General features: G+C 43.9%; 1 protein-coding gene and 1 non-coding gene across 7 annotated transcripts in view; both read right to left on the reverse strand.

The window, feature by feature from the left end:
• Positions 1-22,287, reverse strand: part of LOC126092418 (sorbin and SH3 domain-containing protein 1) — a 1,056,812-nt gene that overhangs the window by 706,225 nt on the left and 328,300 nt on the right. The window lies entirely within an intron of this gene.
• Trnas-cga (transfer RNA serine (anticodon CGA)) lies at positions 8,855-8,929 on the reverse strand. Its single transcript has one exon. It is a non-coding gene; the product is annotated as a tRNA-Ser (tRNA).

Raw genomic sequence — 22,287 nt, forward strand, 5'->3', positions numbered from 1 at the left:
TGAGAGGGATACTATTGATTAAGAAGATGCTGGTTCTGTTGTTGATGTTGATGACAGTAATGTGGGCTGCACCACTGGCATCCCCTTTTTCGTGGCTTTGACGTGATAGCTTATATTGTGTAGCTAAAGTGCGTGTCATTTTCGACTGCGGCCCAGTTTAGGTTCGTTCAGCGCATCTGACGTCACAAAACACAGTCAGCCAATGAACAGAGGACGACGTTGCCAGAGCTCGACTGCAGTACAGAGCACAGACGAGTGTCTTCAGTTTTAGGAACGTTCAGTCATAAATAAAGTAATTGAACAAAAGCAATGTCTTGATAGCAGACTTTCTTTTATAGAAAGTTTGGAAAAAGCATTCTTTATACCAACTGCTTCATATTCTATTAATTAATTGGACCAAACAAGCAGTAAGCCCTCTAATTCAGGTGATAGCAAGGAAAGGTGTTTTGTATCATTCTCATAAACCACTTTTTCGCAATAAAGAACAGCGGTAATTGTTTATTTCCTATTGTACTTCGACGAAACGTGAGTAATTCATAATCATATCAGCAGTGTTTGTCGGTATTTTGCGTGACATTTTAAAGTCCCCTAGGAAATCTATTAAATGACAAACTGTCTTAGCGTAATGGTTAAAGTGTATGGCTGCGAAGCGAAAGGTTCTGAATTCAAACCTTGTTCGGTGCGTAGTATTTTCTTTATTTAAAAACAATATCGAAGTGTCTTACTTTACGAATTTTATTCGTTTGAATGTAATTTTTCGAAATTTGTAGTGGCAGCTAAAGTCGACCATACGGAAAGTATACACTATGGACTTTTACCTCTGCAAATTCTTCAAAATTTCGTGCAAAGGTTTACTACATCTAATGCTGCGAAATAACTGCGTTGAACATCGAAACAGAATTAAGTCATTTATGGGGGGAAGGTATCAGTGAAGAAGATGTGTAAAAATCAAATTTTTGGGCCTAATAGTTTTTGTGAAATCGAATGATAAAGTGTGTCAAAGCAGTCGAAACACCATGTGTCTGCACAGGTGAGCAGTGCAGTGATGACAAAATCGCGCACAGCGCGGAATGCGGGGAGCACGTCCCTGTAGCAGCGAAGGGGTTAATGCGGCCGTGGTGGCTTTACTTCATAAACTGCGCGCTCCCCCCTTAACGTAAGTTTGCGAACTATACTACACTATGACGCTACTTCTCTTGGCGCGTACAACTGGCAACGTAGCAATCTCCCGCGTCTGGGCGGACATGCGCGATCCGCCAAGATAAAAGAATTGAACTATAGTAAGCTGTCACTCACCGGAGCCCCTGGAACGCCGCTGCCCCTGCAGCGACCTCCGCCCGCAGCGCAGCGCCCGCAGCGCGCGGGTAGCCACTCCCACGGCGCGGGACTTCCCCGCCGCGGCCCGCCTCTTCAGCCGCCGCCACGGCGGGCACCCAGGCAACAGCTTCATCTGCCCTCCTCACCTGCCGGCGCGACCCACCACCCCCTGGTCAGATCTATTCCGGGAACTGCAGCGCACCCAGTGGCTTCCACGAGTAATACTACCACACTAACGTAACCATCACCGTCGGTAAGGGAGAATAAAGCCGGCAGCTTTCGAGTACAGTATAGGAGCTCTGTCGCTTTGCCGATTGGTCTCCTCCCACGGCAATTGGGAATTAGCGCCATCGCGCCACCTTGTGTCGTTCCCCCGTATTCGACGGAGTGTCTGACATCGTATGTGCGCACGTTGCGGCGCGGTGGCGCTAGCGGCATCAGTTGAGATGCTAACGCTTGGGCGGGCTCTCACTTTCTGACCGTGTTAACGAGCACTGTGTTGGACAGGGCCACTACGGCAACGAGACAGAGTTGGTGTTGGCCTAGGTTGCGGGTTTTCATACACTATGTGATCAAAAGTATCCGGACACACCCAAAAACATACGTTTTTAATATTAGGTGCATAGTGCTGCCACTATGCTGGAAGAGGATGTAGATGAAGATGAAATGGGAGATATGATACTGCGTGAAGAGTTTGGCAGAGCACTGAAAGATCTGAGTCGAAACAAGGCCCCGGGAGTAGACAATATTCCATTAGAACTACTGACGGCCTTGGGAGAGCCAGTTCTGACGAAACTCTACCGTCTGGTGAGCATGATGTATGAGACAGGCGAAATACCCTCAGACTTCAAGAAGAATATAATAATTCCAATCCCAAAGAAAGCAGTGTGACAGATGTAAAAATTACCGAACTATCAGTTTAATAAGTCATTGATGCAAAATACTAACGCGAATTCTTTACAGACGAATGGAAAAACTAGTAGAAGCCGACCTCGGCGAAGATCAGTTTGGATTCCGTAGAAATATTGGAACACGTGAGGCAATGCTGACCCTACGACTTATCTTAGAAGCTAGATTAAGGAAAGGCAAACCTACGTTTCTAGCATTTGTAGACTTAGAGAAAGCTTTTGACAATGTTGACTGGAATACTCTCTTTCAAATTCTAAAGGTGGCAGGGGTAAAATACAGGGAGCGAAAGGCTATTTACAATTTGTACAGAAACCAGATGGCAGTTATAAGAGTCGAGGGACATCAAAGGGAAGCAGTGGTTGGGAAGGGAGTAAGACAGGGTTGTAGCCTCTCCCCGATGTTATTCAATCTGTATATTGATCAAGCAGTAAAGGAAACAAAAGAAAAATCCGGAGTAGGTATTAAAATACATGGAGAAGAAATAAAAACTTCGAGGTTCGCCGATGACATTGTAATTCTGTCAGAGACAGCAAAGGACTTGGAAGAGCAGTTGAACGGAATGGACAGCGTCTTGAAAGGAGGATGTAAGATGAACATCAACATAAGCAAAACGAGGATAATGGAATGTAGTCGAATTAAGCCGGGTGATGCTGAGGGAATTAGATTAGGAAATGAGACACTTAAAGTAGTAAAGGAGTTTTGCTATTTGGGGAGCAAAATAACTGAGTAGAGAGGATGCAAAATGTAGACTGGCAATGGCAAGGAAAGCGTTTCTGAAGAAGAAAAATTTGTTAACATCGAGTATGGATTTAAGTGTCAGGAAGTTGTTTCTGAAAGTATTTGTATGGAGTGTAGCCATGTATGGAAGTGAAACATGGACGATAAATAGTTTAGACAAGAAGAGAATAGAAGCTTTCGAAATGTGGTGCTACAGAAGAATGCTGAAGATTAGATGGTAGATCACATAACTAATGAGGAGGTGTTGAATAGGATTGGGGAGAAGAGAAGTTTGTGGCACAACTTGACCAGAAGAAGGGATCGGTTGGTAGGACATGTTCTGAGGCATCAAGGGATCACCAATTTAGTATTGGAGGGCAGCGTGGAGGGTAAAAATCGTAGTGGGAGACCAAGAGATGAATACACCAAGCAGATTCAGAAGGATGTAGGTTGCAGTAGGTACTGGGAGATGAAGAAGCTTGCACAGGATAGAGTGGCATGGAGAGCTGCATCAAACCAGTCTCAGGACTGAAGACCACAACAACAGCGCTGCCACGTACTGCCAGGTACTCCACATCAGCGACCTCAGTAGTCATTAGACATCGTGACAGAGCAGAATGGGGCGCTCCGCGGAACTCACAGACTTTGAACGTGGTCAGGTGATTGGGTGTCACTTGTGTCATACTTCTGTACGCGAGATTTCTATATTCCTAACCATTCATAGGTCCACTGTTTGCGATGTGATAGTGAAGTGGAAACGTGAAGGGACACGTACAGCACAAAAGTGTATAGGCCGACGTCGTCTGTTGACAGAGAGACCGCCGACAAGTGAAGAAGGTCGTGATGGGTGATAGGCAGACATCTGTCCAGACCACCACAGAGGAATTGCAGACTTCATCAGGATCCACTGCAAGCGTTATGACAGGGGGGAGGTGAGAAAACTTGGATTTCATGGTCGACCGCCTGCTCATAAGCGACACATCGCGCCGGTAAATGCCAAACGACGATTCGCTTGGTGTAAGGAACGTAAACATTGGACCATTGAACAGTGGAAAAACGTTGTGTGTAGTAACGAAGCACGGTGCACAATGTGGCGGTTCGATGGCACGGTGTGGATATGGCGAATGCCCTGTGAACGTCATCTGCCAGCGTGTGTAGTGCCAGCAGTAAAATTCGGAGGCGGTGGTGTTATGGTTTAGTCGTGTTCTTCAGTAGGGGGATTGCACCCATTGTTGTTTTGCGTAGCACTATCATAGCACAGGCGTACATTGATGTTTTAAGCACCTTCTTCCTTCCCACTGTTGAAGAGCAATTCGGGGACGGCGATTGCATCTTTCAGCACGATCGGCCACGTGTTCATAATGCACGGCCTGTGACGGAGTGCATACACGACAATAACATCTCTGTAATCGACTGGCCTGCACAGAGTCCTGACCTGAATCCTATGTAACACCTATGCGATGTTTTGGAACGCCGACTTCGTGCCAGAAGAATTGGCTGCCATTCCCCAAGAAACTTTCCAGCACCTGACTGCCTGCGAGAGTGAAGGCTGTCATCATGGCTAAGGATGGGCCACCACCATATTGAATTCCAGCATTACCGATGGGCCGGCCGAAGTGGCCGTGCGGTTAAAGGCGCTGCAGTCTGGAACCGCAAGACCGCTACGGTCGCAGGTTCGAATCCTGCCTCGGGCATGGATGTTTGTGATGTCCTTAGGTTAGTTAGGTTTAACTAGTTCTAAGTTCTAGGGGACTAATGACCTCAGCAGTTGAGTCCCATAGTGCTCAGAGCCATTTGAACCATTACCGATGGAGGGCGCCACGAACTTGTAAGTCATTTTCAGCAGGGGGGGGGCGGATACTTTTGATCACATAGTGTAGCTCGGCTGCAGTCTGGTGTTAAGATCTGCGGTCTGATGTTGCTAACAAGGGAAATTCCCAGTGAACCTCCTCAGATTTAGTCGTAAGATGGCCCAGTGGACTGCCCGTCAAAAACTGACCACAGATCAAATATAAAAACAGGCAGAAGGTGTACTGAGCTACGAGAAAAGAGAGGCAAAATAAAAAGAGACAACGGTCCAAACTCAAGACCCGCAGCATCGAGCACGCCTCCGTAGCTACGGCGTCTTTTTAATGGAGTTACGCTGTTGGACTGCTAAGGGGCAGATCCGTGTTCAAATCTCGCTTATTCTCCAATTTTTTTCACAAAATTATGAATTGTCCGTCCGGTTATTGACGTGTCTGTTCGCTGTATTCAGATTTGTGTCTGTATAGTGGTGTTAACGTCTGTTTGTAACAGCTATGTTTAAGAAAGGGGCTTCCGGACTTATGTACCTCCTATTATTTTGTTCTACCCAAGTCCCACAAGTTATGACTCTTGCGCTCCGTTTTGGAAGGTCTGACTTTTGAATTCCTTTGTTGTAACATACACACATGATAAAAAGTTTTGTAGTTTATCACCCCGGTTTCCAGAACTCCTGAAGATAGACGTTGACTGTAGATATTGTATCACAGACACAGTCCCTTTGACTGTTCAGAGATGTCACTAAACCTGCCCAAAGATGTAAATAACCATGAATAAGCAGCGCCTATTAGACGGAGGGGGTCCGACAGCCGATCAGTTCCCGTCATTCCACCAGGAAGGAGATACACGGGTCGTGTTCTCTGTAGTTCAACCATGCCTAGACGGTCAATACCGCGGTTCGATCGCGTCTGAATTATTTCTTTGTGCCAGGAAAGGCTCTGAACAAGGTGTCCAGGTGTTTCGAAGTGAACCAAAGCGATGTTGTTCGGAAATGGAGCAGATACAGAGAGACAGGAACTGTCGATGAGATGCCTCGCTCAGGCCGTCCAAGGGCTACTACTGCAGTGGATGACCGCTACCTAAGGATTATGGCTCGGAGGAACCTTGACAGCAACGACACCATGTTGAATAACAGGACGTCGTGTTACGACTCAAACTGTACACAATAGGCTGCATGATGCGCAACTTCACTCCCGGCGTCCACGACGAGATTCATCTTTACAACCATGACACCATGCAGCGCGCTACAGATGGGCCCAACAACATGCCGAATGGATCGCTTCGGACTGGCATTACGTTCTCTTCACCGATGAGTGTCGCATATGCCTTCAACCAGACAATCGTCTGAGACATGTCTGGAGGCAACCCGGTCAGGCTGAACGCCTTAGACACACTGCCCGGCGAGTGCAGCAAGGTGGAGGTTCCCTGCTGTTGTGGGGTGACATTATGTGGGGCCGACGTACGCCGCTGGTGGTCATGGAAGGCGGCGTAACGGCTGTACGATACGTGAATGCCATCCTCCGACCGATAGTGCAACTATATCGGCAGCATACTGGCGAGGCATTCGTCTTCATGGACGACAATTCGCGCCCCCATCGTGCACATCTTGTGAATGACTTCCTTCAGGATAACGACATCGCTCGACTAGAAAGGCCAGCATGTTCTCCAGATATGAACCCTACTGACATGCCTGGCATAGATTGAAAAGGGCTGTTTATGGACGACGTGAAGCCCCAACCGCTCTGAGGGATCTACGCCGAATCGACCTTGAGAAGTGGTATTCATGAGCATTAAAAAGGGTGGAAAATATGTTTATGTTGATCTCTATGCCAATTTTTTGTACAGGTTCCGGAACTCTCGGAACAGAGGTGATGCCAAATATATTTTGATGTGTGTAGTTCGCACCGGCTTATTTGTTGTTTTTATTTCTGTGAAAGGTCCATGCGGAATGTCTCCTGCTCTCACTAATCCTCACACTTGCTTGCGACAGTATTCTTGCCACATGGCATATTCTATAACCAACGTATAGTATGACAATTGTCAAGACCACAGAAGGAGATAAGACACGTCAGCGACCGAACGGATAGTTCATAATCATGAGAAAAAGAATTTGGCGCACGAGCGAGATCAGAACACGGATCTCCCGCGTGGCAGTCCAACAATGTGATCACAAAACCACGACGCCGTCGCTACGGAAGTATGCTCGGTGCTGTACGTCGTGAGCGTGGACCGTTCACTGTTTCAATTTTGCTTCTTTTTTCATAGTTCAGTACACCTGGACTGGCTACGACAGTAATATTGGTTTCTTAAGTCTGTTAATCTGTGTTCAGTTTCTGACAGGATATCCACTTGGCCATCTTACAACTTAATCTGAGGGGGGTGCGATGGGGAGTTTGCCTTGTAAGCACAACATTGTTTCCAGAATGAGATTTTCACTCTGCAGCGGAGTGTGCGCTGATATGAAACTTCCTGGCAGATTAAAACTGTGTGCCCGACCGAGACTCGAACTCTGGACCTTTGCCTTTCGCGGGCAAGTGCTCTACCATCTGAGCTACCGAAGCACGACTCACGCCCGGTACTCACAGCTTTACTTCTGCCAGTATCTCGTCTCCTACCTTCCAAACTTTACAGAAGCTCTCCTGCGAAACTTGCAGAACTAGCACTCCTGAAAAAAAGGATATTGCGGAGACACGGCTTAGCCACAGCCTGGGGGATGTTTCCCGAGTTCGAGTCTCGGTCGGGCACACAGTTTTAATCTGCCAGGAAGTTTCACAACATTGTTGTTCGCCGTTCTGTTCCATTGGCCATAATCAACGCACAGGTTTGCGTAATTCGTAACCAAGACTGGTGGCAATTGAGTGGTCGATGCTTTCTGTTACAAGTAGCTTCACCTTCGTCAGCAAGGTTGATACCGTGTCCTTAAAGCGGTGAATGGCGATTCATAAACGTTCACTTCAAGTTATAAGAAGGGAACGTCGACATAGCACGCCGCCGCCAAGAAGTTGTGTGGTGCTCGCGTTGTAGATTTCTGTAAGGACTGGCTACGACAGCAACATTGGCTTTTTAAGTCTGTTATTTGCAAAGGAGTGTTGCAACGTGTAACTGCTGTCGCAAAGTGTCGGAAACGACCGTTATTGAGATAGCGGTCCGCTCTAAAGCGTATAGTTGGCGTCGATTTTCTCTGACTTGTTGTTGTTACCAGATTAATCAAAAAGGAAGGAATCGGTTGATCGCCGCGTTGGTATGGTTTACAAAACTTGGAGTATGATACATTGACGCGTCCCTGTCGTGTGTTGTCGCGCGGTCATCCTGTTCCCGACAGTGCAGGGCGGTGTGAGATCAGTTGTCTTCTTTGTAACTGGTACTGGCATTCCTGAATTGATTTTAAATGTTTTTATACTATCGTTTTTTCGTATTTCGCGGTGGCTGTTATTACTTTGCGCGTTTGTGTGAAGGAGGGCGGTTCGCTTGTGAAGAATAGTGAAGTGGTTCACCACAGTAGCTAGTTATTTTAATTGAGGGTGCTTGACCGAAAATACTGATCTGGGGAACGGTCTCACTATTTTATTTGTAATCTTCTGCACTGCGCCCTAGGGTTGGTTGTGCTATAGCCTGTCCGGTGTTTCCTCTTGTTTGTGCGGCAACGTCCGGTCATGGTTAAGTTTATCGACATCTTTAACTGATTTTACTATTCTGTGGGCGTACTGGCCAACCTGTTTTGCAATAATTTATTTATATTTGAGCATGGTGCTTATGAGGTTGGACAGCGTTAAGCCTTTTTTTAAGTATAGTTAGTTTCAAATGTTTTGTTGCTAAGGTTTTAGCTGTGCTTCTCCTGCCATTTAAGTTGTTTGATTTGTAAAATTAAGCCCTGGTGTTCAAGCTGCCTGCCGCCCTTGAGGTCTGTAATACATAAATGTGTAGTAGTGCTAAGTTGTTGGGTTTCTGGCGTTGGCATCGGACACTAGAGGCCTTAATGGGCACACTCGTACTATTTAAAGCAGGGCAGGTTGAATAACATTTCTCTGTTTACTGAACTTTATGCCCTTATGTTTATGTAAGGAATAACAAGTTTTCTTGTTGAAACTTCCTGGCAGATTAAAACAGTGTGCCGGACCGAGACTCGAACTCGGGACCTTTGCCTTTCGCGGGCAACTGCTCTACCAACTGAGCTACCCAAGCACGACTCACGCCCCGTCCTCAGTTGCCCGCGAAAGGCAAAGGTCCCGAGTTCGAGTCTCAGTCCGGCACACAGTTTTAATCTGCCAGGAAGTTTCATATCAGCGCACACGCCGCTGCAGAGTGAAAATCTCATTCCAATTTTGTTGTCTTCTTTGTTGGCGCCAGATGTTTAGTTCGTGCTGAGTCACTAGCAGGACGAAAATAGTTGTTGAGGCGGTAGTTTCAGGAGTTCTGCCAAAGCTTATTGCAATTTCGGCCAGGGTCGAGTCTCACCAGCCGGTCCTGTGGGATGCCCCCCTGAGATTCGACCGAGATTCAGAATTCCCCGCCAGCCGGCCCGAGAGGGCTCCTCCCATCTTCCCATCATCCAGCGGGTTTTGGGCGCCGGCCATCCTGGAGAGCATGATCTTTTTATTATTGACGACGGTTTAAAGAAGAAATTTCATTCAATTCAGCCAGACCACTACTTCCGTCAAAACTGAGTTCACGCTGAATTAATCATCTCGGTTACATATCTAGGCTTAAAATCAAGAAGCGATACCTAGGCGAAAGGACGCAATGAATTGAGACTTGAGAAGGGTAAAAGAGCAGACCTGCAACATCAGTTTGCTGCAGAACACTAAAGCAAATTCCAAGTTCGAATATAATAAATTTCTTTGAGACAGAAATTCTGCTGACCACAAATTAGGACTGATTTTGGAAGCATCGCTCGAGGTAAACTCTGCGTGCTATTTTCTCGCACGGATATACTGCGAATCACGGAGGAAGGGCAAAAGTAGATCCCATATTCCTAGTCTTAAGTAATGGAACCCATTGTTCTGTCCTGGACAGAGAGGATTCATCAGAGACAAAGGTACCATCCGGAATGCCCCAGGGAATTGTGATAGGATCACTCTTGTTCTCTATACAATGTGAAGAAAAAATGTCGAATTTGCTGGTGGGCATGCGATTCCTTATCTCAATTCAAGGCAAAAGCATATCTAGCAAAACCTACTATCGTGAACAGTTTTAATAGAAATAAGATTTAAAAAACGAGGCTCTGGCAAAGCCGTAACGCGTGCAGCATGGCCACGAACAGTTAGCATGAATTCTGCACTAAGAAGGAGCTTTTTCATTAGCTCATTGAAACGAGACAATGCCGTGGGTTATGGATATGCAGACTCGCCAATGTTTGAATTTCGTTCAAGTTGAACATTTTTTCAGTCAAAACATCAAATTGTATCCAATTCACACTTTCACCATGCGGTATCTTGTGAACTTCTTTCTGTTACTGTTTCCTTATTTAAAAATTTAGACATAACATGAACTCTTGCAGATGTAAACGACCACTTGGTTTAGTCCGTGACGCAAATAAAGCCAACAGAAAATAATAGTGGATACAATAACATCGCCTGTAACCAGTGTGCTGCAAAAGACACAAAACGTAGGCTGCACTAGATCGCACATTATGCCCCGCACCATAAATCCATTTTGTAGGTTTGACATCCACGTTTATCTTCACAATAGCCGATATGTACATGTAAGAGGAACTTTAACATTAGAGAAGATGTTCAAAGCGACCACCTTGCATTTGCAAACACTTCGCCACTCGCTGGATCATACTTTCCTAGACCATACGCAACACACCTGCATCCACCACTGCCAAAGCGGCATGCACGCAAAATATTAGGTCGTATACATCCATGGGTGGAGTACTATAAACTTGTTGCTCTAAGCGTCCCCACAAATAAAATTCTAGTCGATTAATGACCGTGGAACGTGGAGGCCAAAACATTGGACCTCCACTACGAATCCATTTCTCTTGAAAGGTTTAATATATGTAGTTACGCACAATTATTCCAAAGTGTGGCGGTGGACCATCATGCTGAAACCACAGTTGTCTCCGAATACCCAGTGAAACGTTTTCTAATGCGTCACGCAAAGTATTGCAAATAAACGTACGATACAGGGATGCATTGAACTTCTCCGCCTATAAGTAACGGCCCAAAAGCACTCCTCCCACCACTGGCAACCCAAAGACCTATGCCAAAGCATCCCTGAAAGCCACGTTCACGGGTGACATGTGGTTTGTGATCTGACAAATAATAGTTGTTGAACAGGCTGAAAATACTTTCACGAGTGAAGGTTGATTTGTCGGTCTGTATCACATTATTTATAAAATGTTCTGTTGCGGCCACATGTATGAAGCGCGGCTTCACACAGTGGAGAATGGCGAAACAGAGGCACGCCGGCGACCGAGGCGTTGCGAAGTAGGCAGGCACAGATCCTTGCTGACAGCAGCAGTCTACCAACAGTCTGACGCAAGGACGCACACAGAACGAGCGCCGAGCGAAGCCTGGAGAGTGCTGAGTAAGGGGAAGTGAGGCCAGCACGCAAAGTTACGCTGCAATATACTGGGGGAGTAATGACACTAAGCTACCACCGAGGGTAAAAAACGTCCTCCTGCCGGATATAAATAGTGGAGCGCAGGCAGCAACAGACAGAAGTCATTAGGAAGCAGTTCGGATCTGAGGACGGACGTGGTCCGTGTCCGAATGTTCAATGTTCGTAGGTGACGATTCCGGAAGTCTGTTCCATCTCGCAGGAGTCATTCGTTCGCCGTCAGATGTCAACTTCAGCTCTGGAGGTCGGCCCGAGTTCGGTCGGCGCCGTGGCTGACTAGCCACAGCGAGAAATTCCAGCAGGACCGGCCACAGAGCGGTCTTGGTCACAAGCGCCGCCGGGGACTGACGCCCGGACTTCACGGCAACCCGGCCCCACGGCGCGTAGTCCGTCCATGACGGGAGCTCGCGGACATCGCGACTGACGGCTTCCCAGCCGCTGGTGCAACAGGCGTCGCAGCTGACCTCACGGCGACGCGGCTCCGTGGGTGTGCCGTACTGGGGAGGTGAGTGGCGACGAGTTCATCTCAACCACAGGGCATCCTGGCTTCAGCAGAGCACTGGTGGCCTGAGGCTCCCGAGTGCGATCAGCGGCGCGCGTTGCGCGATTTGTTGGAGAATTTGCATTATCTTCCACCTGGTGCAAAAGCCATTCACAAAACTGAATGCGGTCTTCTGGCCGCTAGTGTAGAGTTAACGTGTAGTGATGTAAGTCATATGGACGCAGTTCTTCATCGTGCAACCAGTCTTCGAGATATCTAGAACTGCCTTGCAGTATCACGGTGCTTCGCTGAGGTGACTGATGAACGGTTTCAAGAATCGCATCCTCTGTTTGTGGAGTACGTCCAGTCCTCGGGCGACCTCTGCCCATTATTTAACGTTGTTACAGGTGACGAAAAATATTCTTATCTGGATGGCGGCTCTTGAGGGGACAGTGCAGCATACGCACAACCAGCAGCAGCAGCAGTAGCAACAGCAGCTAGGTTACCGGATGCACCCGACACCAATAGCATATCAATGTATTCAGCGGGAGTACACAAACGGTGTCAACCTCGCAGAACCAGTTATGGTTGTCCACTACGTGATTAGTAGACACATGCATGCAGTTAAATAAATCCCACTGTCATGTGATAGGCTATTGTCATGTGACAAAATGACGTCCTGCTAATAAACGACGAGAACTAGGGAATGTACATCTACAAAATAAAGAAAGAAAAAATGGAACCTGACGGAAGATTTGAACCATAGCACCATGGAGGATTTGAGTTTGATGTCCCAGCAATCTACTCAGTGAGCTAGGACTGCTGGTACGGGAGTGCGGCGTAATGTCAGTACCTCTGCACACTACATGTGCTGCACGATGTGACGGAATTGCCAGCTCTTCGTTTTCATGTGATTTTAAAAATACATTCAATCCGCTTTTGCTAGATAAATTTTGTCTTGCATCTGGATGAGGAATCGCATGTCGACCTCCATGAGTGGCATTTTTTCTTCACCCTCTACGCATAAACGATCGGACAGATAGGCTGAACAACAATCTACGACCGTTTGCTGATGATGCGATGATGCTGTGGCGTATGGGGAAGTGTCGTAGCTGAGTCACTGTAGGAGGATACGGGAGGACTGACAGAATTTCTATTTGGTTTGATGAACGGCAGACTGAACTAAATGCAGAAAAATGTAAGTGAATGCAAATGAGTAGGGAAAACAATTCTGTGGCGTTCGAACACAATGTTAGTAATGTGATGGCTGATGCGATCACGTCGATTAAATATCTAGGCGTAACGTTGCAGAGTGTTATGAAATGGAAAGAGATCGTATGGTCCATTTCGGTTTATTGGGAGAATTTCAGGAAAGTGTTGGTCATATATAAAGGCGGCCTCATCTAGTTCACCAGTGCAACCCTTTCTTGAGTACTGCTCCAACGGTTCGGATCCTCCTCAGGGAGAATTAGAGGAAGACTTCGAAGTAAATCAGAATCGTCCTGCCAGATTTGTTACCAGTAGTTTCAGTCAACACGGAAGTATCAAGGGGATGCTTCGTGAACTCAAGTGGGAATCGCTGGAGGAAAGACTATGTTCTTTTCGCCAAACACTGTTGAGAACATTTAGAGAACCGACATCTGAAGTTTACTGCAGAACGGTTCTCCTGTCGCGAAAGCACATTTCGTGTAACGTGCCGTAAGACAAGATAAGAGAGATCAGGGCTCGTACGACGCCTTATAGACGATCGGTTTTTCCTCGATTCTTTTGCGAGTGGAACGGGAAAGGAAATGACTAGCTGTGGCACAAGGTACCCTCCGCCAGACACCATACGGTGGCTGCGAAGTATGCATGCAGACAAAGATGCAGATGGAAAATGAATGACTAGGTTTTACACTGAAAATTTTGGAATCATTATAGGCAATCTTTGAAACAGATGTTTTATTGTGTCTGAAAATACTATTGGCTATGTGGAATAATACTGAAGTCTTGACAGCGTATTGAGCAATAATGTGGAATGACCTCAATAATTATCGGTACACTACTACATTTAGGCCGCGGAAATTCCATGGTCTTCTTCAAACCATCACAATGTTCCATGATATCAGCACAGCATTCACTGGGATAACTGATGTGAAGCCATCACACGACTGTTATTCAAGCAATATTGAGGATATTCAGCCCAGTTTTCAATCGTGTGACTACTGCCACAAATATTTCGGGACAACATTATCCCATTTTAAAGTTGTCAACTGAAACAAGAAAACATAAAACATCGTAAGCCGATGCTTCCGCCATTCCCCGGGTACCGTTGTAAACTGCTCCCACCTAGGGAGCGGTGGATGCACAGCCTTGCGATGTTTTATGCTTTATGGTTTGAATTGACAGTGCACGTGTGCAGCTCGTTTTTCAGTTGTGACGAGGCCTAATGGCATAAAAAAAATTTAAGCACTTTAAAATAGGATAATGTTGTCCCAAAATATGTTGTGGTAATAACCACACGATTGACAACTGTGCTGAATATCCTCAGTATTGATTAACTGTGAGGTTTGGCTCCAGCGTGTCACCAAATGTGGTGAGCAGTGAGCTCGTATTCGGGATGACGTCGGTTCAAATCCCTGTTCCGTTATCCAATCTAGATTTTCCGTTGTATCCCTAGAGAGATCAAGTAAAATGCCGGGGTGGGTTTTCTAAGGACACGGACTATTTTCTTCCCTATCCTTCCCCAGTTTGAATTAGCCCTCTGACCCAGCTGATCACGTCGTCAACAGGACGATACTCGTCTTGTCCATTATGAGCTGCATTTCAAAAGTATTTATTTATTTGTCAAACCAGTAATCTGGCATGTAACCCATCAACAAGGGCACGTAATGCGCGAGTCTACATTTAAGGCTGTGTCTGTTAAGTGTAAAATCTTTGTTGTTCTGTTGTTGTTGTTGTTGTGGTCTTCAGTCTGAAGACTGGTCCGATACAGCTCTCCATGCTACGCTATCCTGTGAGAGCTTCTTCGTCTCCAAATAACTACTGCAATCTACGACCTTCTGAATCAAAAATTTTCACTTCCCACACTGCACTCCAATACTAAAATGGGGATCCCTTGATGCCTCTTATCAAGTGATCCCTCCTTTTGATCAAGTTTTCCCATAAATTTCTTGTCTCCCCAATTCGATTTAGTACCTCCTCATTAGTTACCTACCCACCTAAGCTTCAGGATTCTTCTGTAGCACCACATTTCGGAAGCTTCTATTCTCTTCTTGCCTAAACTGTTTGTAGTCCATGTTTCACTTCCGTACATCGCTACATTCCAGACAAATACCTTCAGAAAAGTCTTCCTAAGCACTTAAATATATATTTAATGATAACAAATTTCTCTTGTTCAGAAACGCTTTTTTGTATTTGCCAGTTTACATTTTACATCCCCTCTACTTTAGTGATAATGAGTTATTTTTCTGCCGAAGCAATAAAACTCATCTACTGTTTCTAAGTGTCTAGTTTCCTAATCTAATTCCCTCACGATGACCTGATTTCACTCGACTATATTCCATTATACTTGTTTTGCTATTGTTGACGTTCATCTTATATCCTCCATTCAAGACACTGTCAATTCCATTCAACTGCTCTTCCAAGTCTTTTGCTGTTACAATGCCATAGGGTATCCTCAAGATTTTTATTTCTTCTCCCTGGACTTCAATTCCTACTCCAAATTTTTGACTGAATAACATCGGGGATAGGCTATAACCCTCACCCCAACCATGTCACAGCCCCTTCTCAACCACTGCTTCCCTTTCATGCCCCTCGACTCTTGTACTGTCGTCTGGTTTGAACAAGTTGTAAGTAGCCTTTCTCTACTTGTATTTTACCTCTCCTACCTTCAGAATTTCAAAGAGAGTATTCCAGTCAAGAATATCAAAGCTGTTTCTATAAACGTAGGTTTGCTTTTCCTTAACCTACCTTCTATGTCATTGGGTGAGTTACACCTCGCGTGTTTCTAAATTTCTCCGGAATCCAAACTGATCTTCCCTGAAGTCGGCTCCTACCAGTTTATCCATTCTTCTCTAAGGAATTCGTCTTAGTATTTTGCAACAATGACTTATTAAACTGATAGTTCGGTAATATTCATATCCGACTGCACCTCCTTTCTTTGGAATTGTAATTATTACATTCTTTTTGAAGTCTGAGGATATTTCGCCTGTCTCATGCATCTTGCACAGCAGTTGGAAGAGTTTTGTCTTGGCTGACTCACCAAAGGTTATCAGTAGGTCTGACGGAATATCGTTTTCTCTCGGAGCCTTTTTCCGATTTAAATTCTTCACGGAGTATCGTATTTCTCATCTCATCTTTGTCTAAATCATCCTCGCTTTGTATAATATTGCCTTCAAGTTCGCTTGTGTAGACCTTCAACATACTCCTTCCACCTTTTAGCTTCCTCTTCTTTTTTTAGGACTGGTTCCCCATCTGAGCCCTTGATATTCAAACAGCTGCTTCTCTTTCCTCCAAAGGTCTCTTTAATTTTCCCAAGTGAAATATGCTTCTACACACATTTGTCCTCTAGCCATTCCTGTTTAGCCATTTTGCTCTTCTTGCCAACCTCATTTTTTAAACGTTTGAATTCAATTTCGCCCGCTTCATTTGCTGAATTTTTGTGCTTTCTCCTTTCATCAATTAAATTCAATATCTTCTGTGTTATCCAAGGATTTCTTTTTACCTATTTGATCTCTTAAGGCTACCCATTCGTTTTCAATTGTATTCCTTTCTCCTGTTCTAGTGAACCATTGTCTAATGCCCCCTCTTAAACTCTCAATAACCTTTTGTCCTTTCAACTTACCCAGGTCCCATCTTCTTAATTTCCGACCTTCTTGCAATTTCTTCAGTTTGAATTTACAGTTCATAACCAATAAATTGTGACCAGAATTCACCATGCCCCTGGAAATGTCTTAAAATTTAAAATCTGGTTCCGAAATCCTGTCTTACCATTATATAATCAACCTGAAACCTTCCGGTGTGTCCAGGTCTCTTCCACGCATATAAGATTCTTTTCTTTCAAGATTCTTAAAACAAGTGTTGTCGATGGTTAAATTACTCTCTGAGCAAACTTCTGCCAGGCGGCTTCCTCTTTCATTCCTTTCCCACAGTCCACATTCACCTAGTATTTTTCCTTCTCTTTCGTTTGCTACTGTCGAATTCCAGTCGCCCATCACAATTAAATATTCGGCTCCCTCAACTATCTGAATAATTTCTTTTTCTTTTCATACTGTTCTTCAGTCTCTTAACCATCGGCGGAGCTGGTTGTCGTATAAACTTGTAGTACTGTGGTGGGCGTGGCCTAAGTGTCTATTTTGGTTACGATAATGCGTTCATTAGGTTGTTTGTAGTAGCTTAACCGGATTCCTATTTTCTTATTCATCACTAAATTTACTCCTGTATTACCACTATTTAATTTCGTATTTATATCTACGGATTCACGTGAGAATAAGTCCTGCCACTCTTGCCACCGAAGTTCACTAATTCTCACTATATCTAACTTCAATCTATCCATTTCCCTTTTTAAATTTTCTGACCTGCCTGCCCGATTAAGGGTCTGACATTCCACGCTCCGATCTGTAGAACGTCAGGTTTGTTTCTCCTCATGACGACATGCACCCGGAGATCCGAATAGGGGACTATTTGACGTCCGGAATATTTTACTCTAGAGGACGCCATCATCATTTAACTATATAGTAAAGCTGCAGGCCGTCGGGAAAAATTACGTCTGTAGTTTCCCCTCGCTTTCAGCGGTTCGCTGTAACAGCACAGCAACGCCGTTTTGGTTGATGTTACAAGACCAGATCAGTCAATCAACCAGACTGTTGCCCCAGCAACTACTGAAAAGGCTGCTGCCCTTCTTCAGGATCTAAACGTTTGTCTGGCCTCGTAATGGATACCCCTCCGTTGTGGTTGCACCTACGACACAGCTATCTGTATCGCTGAGTCACACAAGCCTCACCAACGAAGGCAAGAGCCATGGTTCATGGTGGGCTAAAGTCTTTATAATGTAATGAAATAATAATGGTTAAAATGATTTAGATATCTGAAGTACACAGATCGGATCATACCGTTTCGCTTTATTTCAAAGTATCTCCAGTGGTCAGATATTTTTCTTCCAACTTCATTTGTAAAGTTATTCCACACATAGGTCTTCGATTTTTAGAACAATGGAAATATTTACGATTTCATATGATACTTTCTGCAATTTGTTTAGATGTTGCGACATGTGAATACTGAAAATGCTCTGAAATAAAGCGAAACGTGTATGGTCTAAATAAGACTTTTCTTACAGTTGCAAAAGACGGCGAATAACTTGTATTCTTGTATAAATGCGAGTGCAGAAGAAAGGGGGCCTAAAAATGAAAAAGACAAAATGTAGAATGAAGAATGCGTATTTTATCCAGTATTAAAAGCAGAATTTTTATCAAACAATTTAGGCAAACCTCATGATTACAGCACTTCCACTTCCTCTCGGATCCTGCCTTCTTTTTGGTGTATTTACAAAGAACTGGGAAAATACCAAGTACTTCTTCGGTTAATCGCGTTGGTTACACCCTTAAATATGGTGCACATGTCGCAAAGAAAAGCATGATAAGAATAAGGAAAGAATCGCATAGTTTTAAGTGTATGGAAGGTTTCGTGGCGGTTTTTTGGGAACCCGCATTATAAGAGAAATGACGTAGGCAAGGATCACTGTTATCTTGTGTCTACGCTTGTGATCTAGAGTTGGCGCTAAAATTTCAAATAGCCGTAACTATCAAATGCTTTGGTCCGTGATCAAAATGTAAAAATCTTCATTCAAAATTAACAGTTTGAAATTATTGCTACTGTGGCGCCATGTCCGCGCTGAAACGATTTCTGACGCTGGGGGCAGGAGCTGGTCAAGATGGTGTGTATCGAGCCTAAGGTACAAATGTTCCTCATAGATAACTTTGCCACGCGTTCATTTACTTAACAAAGTTACAATTTTATTTCTACGGTTATGTCTGTGTAACACCTGCTAAGGCAGCTGATGCCTCCTCTGTAAGTATTCTCCCTGCTCACAGGCAATTTGAATCCGTGGCATTCAATAAAACGTATTTGCATAGGACTTCAACAGCCTACGAAGCGTGATACAACCCTTGAAAATATACTATCGTTTTTACTTAAATTCATCCATGAACATCCGAAATTACGCGCCCGCACTCGGGAGAGGCTATTGACAATAGGAGCTTAGTGCGAAGTGACGTCAAAATCACGTGATGCGAACACGAAAGTCGATAACAGTCTACCGAATAAGCCGCGAACGTCACTAGATTCTCCCGTGTATGAGTGGACGCTCGGTATTCGCCACATCTTCGGAAAAAAATGTTAAAAATTTGAGAATATAACTGTCATTGCTGCCCGTTTCACCCGCAGCAATTTAAGCTGCTCTCTTAGGTTCCTACCTATAGACGCTCTCACAAATCGCGACATATTCGGAACTAAAGAGCCAAATATTTGTGACACGCAAGAATACACATGTGATTGCTGCCCGCTGTTTCATCAGACTGAAGTTACAAAATCGAACACACTCATTTCTGACAGAGACAACACTTATATGTAGCTAACATCGAACATTACAGAATAAGTTTCTGTTACATTAATAAGAGAATCCTATAATCTGTTAGAAATGCGCGGGTGAAAAAAGAGTAAGACGTAGCTGGACGGAAACTACTTCTTCCAATTCTATAACTCTACATCTCTATGCGCTTGACCGCAGTGAACACATAAAAAATTCAACAACAATTGCTCTCATCTTAGGCTTTTATCTAAAGGTGTGACATCACTTCATATTAGGCACTTCAAATTAAGCTTCTAGTACCACTAGCTTGCCCCACACCAGAAGATTGTACTGGAGTTAGTCTATACATCGTGGTGATGGAATATCGCAATACACGAGCATCATGGCTTGGCTGTCAAGTGCAAAGTAAGATTTTAATGTGTTTTTCGATAGTTTTAAAGCGTGTGACTTTTTTATTTTATTTTTTTAAAGGAATCTCAACCTAATCTCGCACAAGGTGTAAGCACACGGTCCACCTCACGAAAACGGTTTTTCTGTCGAGCCAGAGGTGTAGTAAATAGCCAAGCATGCGGGTTTCTAAAGGAAAGGGGTGCTTACAATCTACATGGGTCTCGTTGCTTCTTTTTTTTCAGAATAAAGTTCAGATCAGCTGCACAAAGAATATTTAATTCACTTAACTGGTTACGTCGGATTAATCCGATATATTCGGAAGTCTAAAAAATTTAGAAAATATAAATCATTAGAATATGGCCATACGTGCACATAAAGTAGAAGAGGCATATTACAAAAGCTAATTCAATATTGGCTTAGCAAGCGTCAATACGTTCGTCAGGGCAGCATAATACAACAACATATGGCGAATGGACATATGTATGCGATAATTATAACAACAAATTGATAACATAGAGTGAACTAATCACAGTTGCGCACAAAATTGACTCTTCATGTAAGAGTGATTAAATTTCTCTGTGTTATCAATGTGTGGTTACAATTAATGCATATATTATGTACATTTTCCGATATGTCGCGGCGTTATGCTTCCTTGACGAAAGTAGTGACATCTACTAAGGCAATATTGAGTATATTTTTGTAACATGCTTTCTGTACTTAACATACATATATGACCATGTTATTTATATTTTCCTAAATTTCTTTCCAAAGATGACAGATTACACAATAGGGTTATTTTCTGTCTGTTGATTGCGCTTTTTATTTCATTGACCGGTTTCGGTCATCATCGTTCCTCTTCGGATCATATCTCTCTGGTACATTGTAAGCCGTCCTAATGGCACTATTAGTTCAGTGTCATAGCGTACCTGCGACATATGACCTGAAGAGGGGTAATTTGCCCCAAACAGATTAATTAAAAGAAAAGCAGCTATCGACAGACAGAAAATAAGCTTATTTTGTATAAATAAGGATCACGGATAACTCCCTCACACAAATATGCCCAACTTTGATAAAAATAAAGACAGTTATGTGAAACAGATGTTCAAGTTGTGCAGCTGAGGTCTGAATTTTATTTTGAAACGATAAGCGCCTGAATTGCTAAAAAATGACTGCTGTGAATAAAGTTCTGTAAGTTATATCTGTGTGTTGGAATTCCATCGATTATTTGTAAGTAGGAGCATGTTAGCAGAATACCAAGTTTGTTGCACATACTATTATTGCCTTCCAATTATATTTTTATTTTCCAGATATGTTGTATTGTAAATTGCCTTTCACGCATATGTTCGTAAATACTTGAAAATGTCGTGAGGACGAAATTGGAAGAAGACTTCTACACCCGTAAGTGGAAACAGACACTCTTTAAACAGTAATGTCCCTTAATAACACTTTCTTGTCTTGGTCGCTATATTCTTTTTATTATTACTGCTGATTACGCGTTTGACTTTAACAGCATCTTCAGATCAGATCTTTGGTACAAAGAACTCACATTTAAAAGGATGGAACAAATTTTCATATAAACAATGTTTAGAACAATTGTGGTGACACGTAAGTGGATCACATACCTCATGGATACATAATTGGCTCTCGCCGTGCGGCGTATTGCAAAGAAAACGTGTTCGGCCTTCAGATGGCTTAGTCAACGGCCTTTAGCAAATTTAATTTTCCACTTTAACTTTCAGTTGGAAGTAATTATCCCCCTCCTCAAACATTCTAATTACAGCATAATCATGATATTTTAAAATGATTTTGCAGTGGACGTTATTGTGCATCGAAAGATGTGCGGCTTGACTCGCGCGACGCTGCATTTACAGTCTTACTTTATAAAGATACAAATACTGAAAAGGCAGTGTCGCGCGATTGGAGAAAGACGCCTTTTACGCACAGTAACGTCCACTTTCAAATTATTTTAAAATATCATGTTTATGCCGTAATAAGGATATTTAAAGAACAGAACAATAGTAGATGGAAATTATATTGGCTAAATGCCGTTCACTACAGCCACCTGGTGGCTGAACCCCTTTACCTTGTAATGCGCCCCACGCCGAGAGCTAGTTTGGCTTTTGATATTGTCTGAGATGTTTTAAACTCTGACTAGATACTATGTAACCAGTTAATGTGTCACCACAGTAATTCTAAACATTATTTATGTAAAAGTTTGATCCGCCATTTTAAATGTAAGTTCTCTGTAGCATAGATTTGCTCTGAAGACACTGTTAAAGCGGAATGTGTAATGAGGAGTAATAATAAAAAAAACGACCAAGACAAGAACGAGTTACTGAGCCAAACATGGTTACAGACCCACTTAAAGACTGTTTGTCAAAGATAACAAAAAGGTACTTTTCCTCTCATTCTACCCTGTGCGTACCAGATATTACAAGTGGGATGTGGACGACTCTCCAACCAGAATACCGTGGTTTGGTAGGTGTGTGAAGCCACTGGGATGCGTGCCCACAAGGCGTCGAGTAGTGAGTGTCGTGCG

Source organism: Schistocerca cancellata, chromosome 1, assembly GCF_023864275.1.
Source record: "Schistocerca cancellata isolate TAMUIC-IGC-003103 chromosome 1, iqSchCanc2.1, whole genome shotgun sequence".
NCBI lineage: Eukaryota > Metazoa > Arthropoda > Insecta > Orthoptera > Acrididae > Schistocerca > Schistocerca cancellata.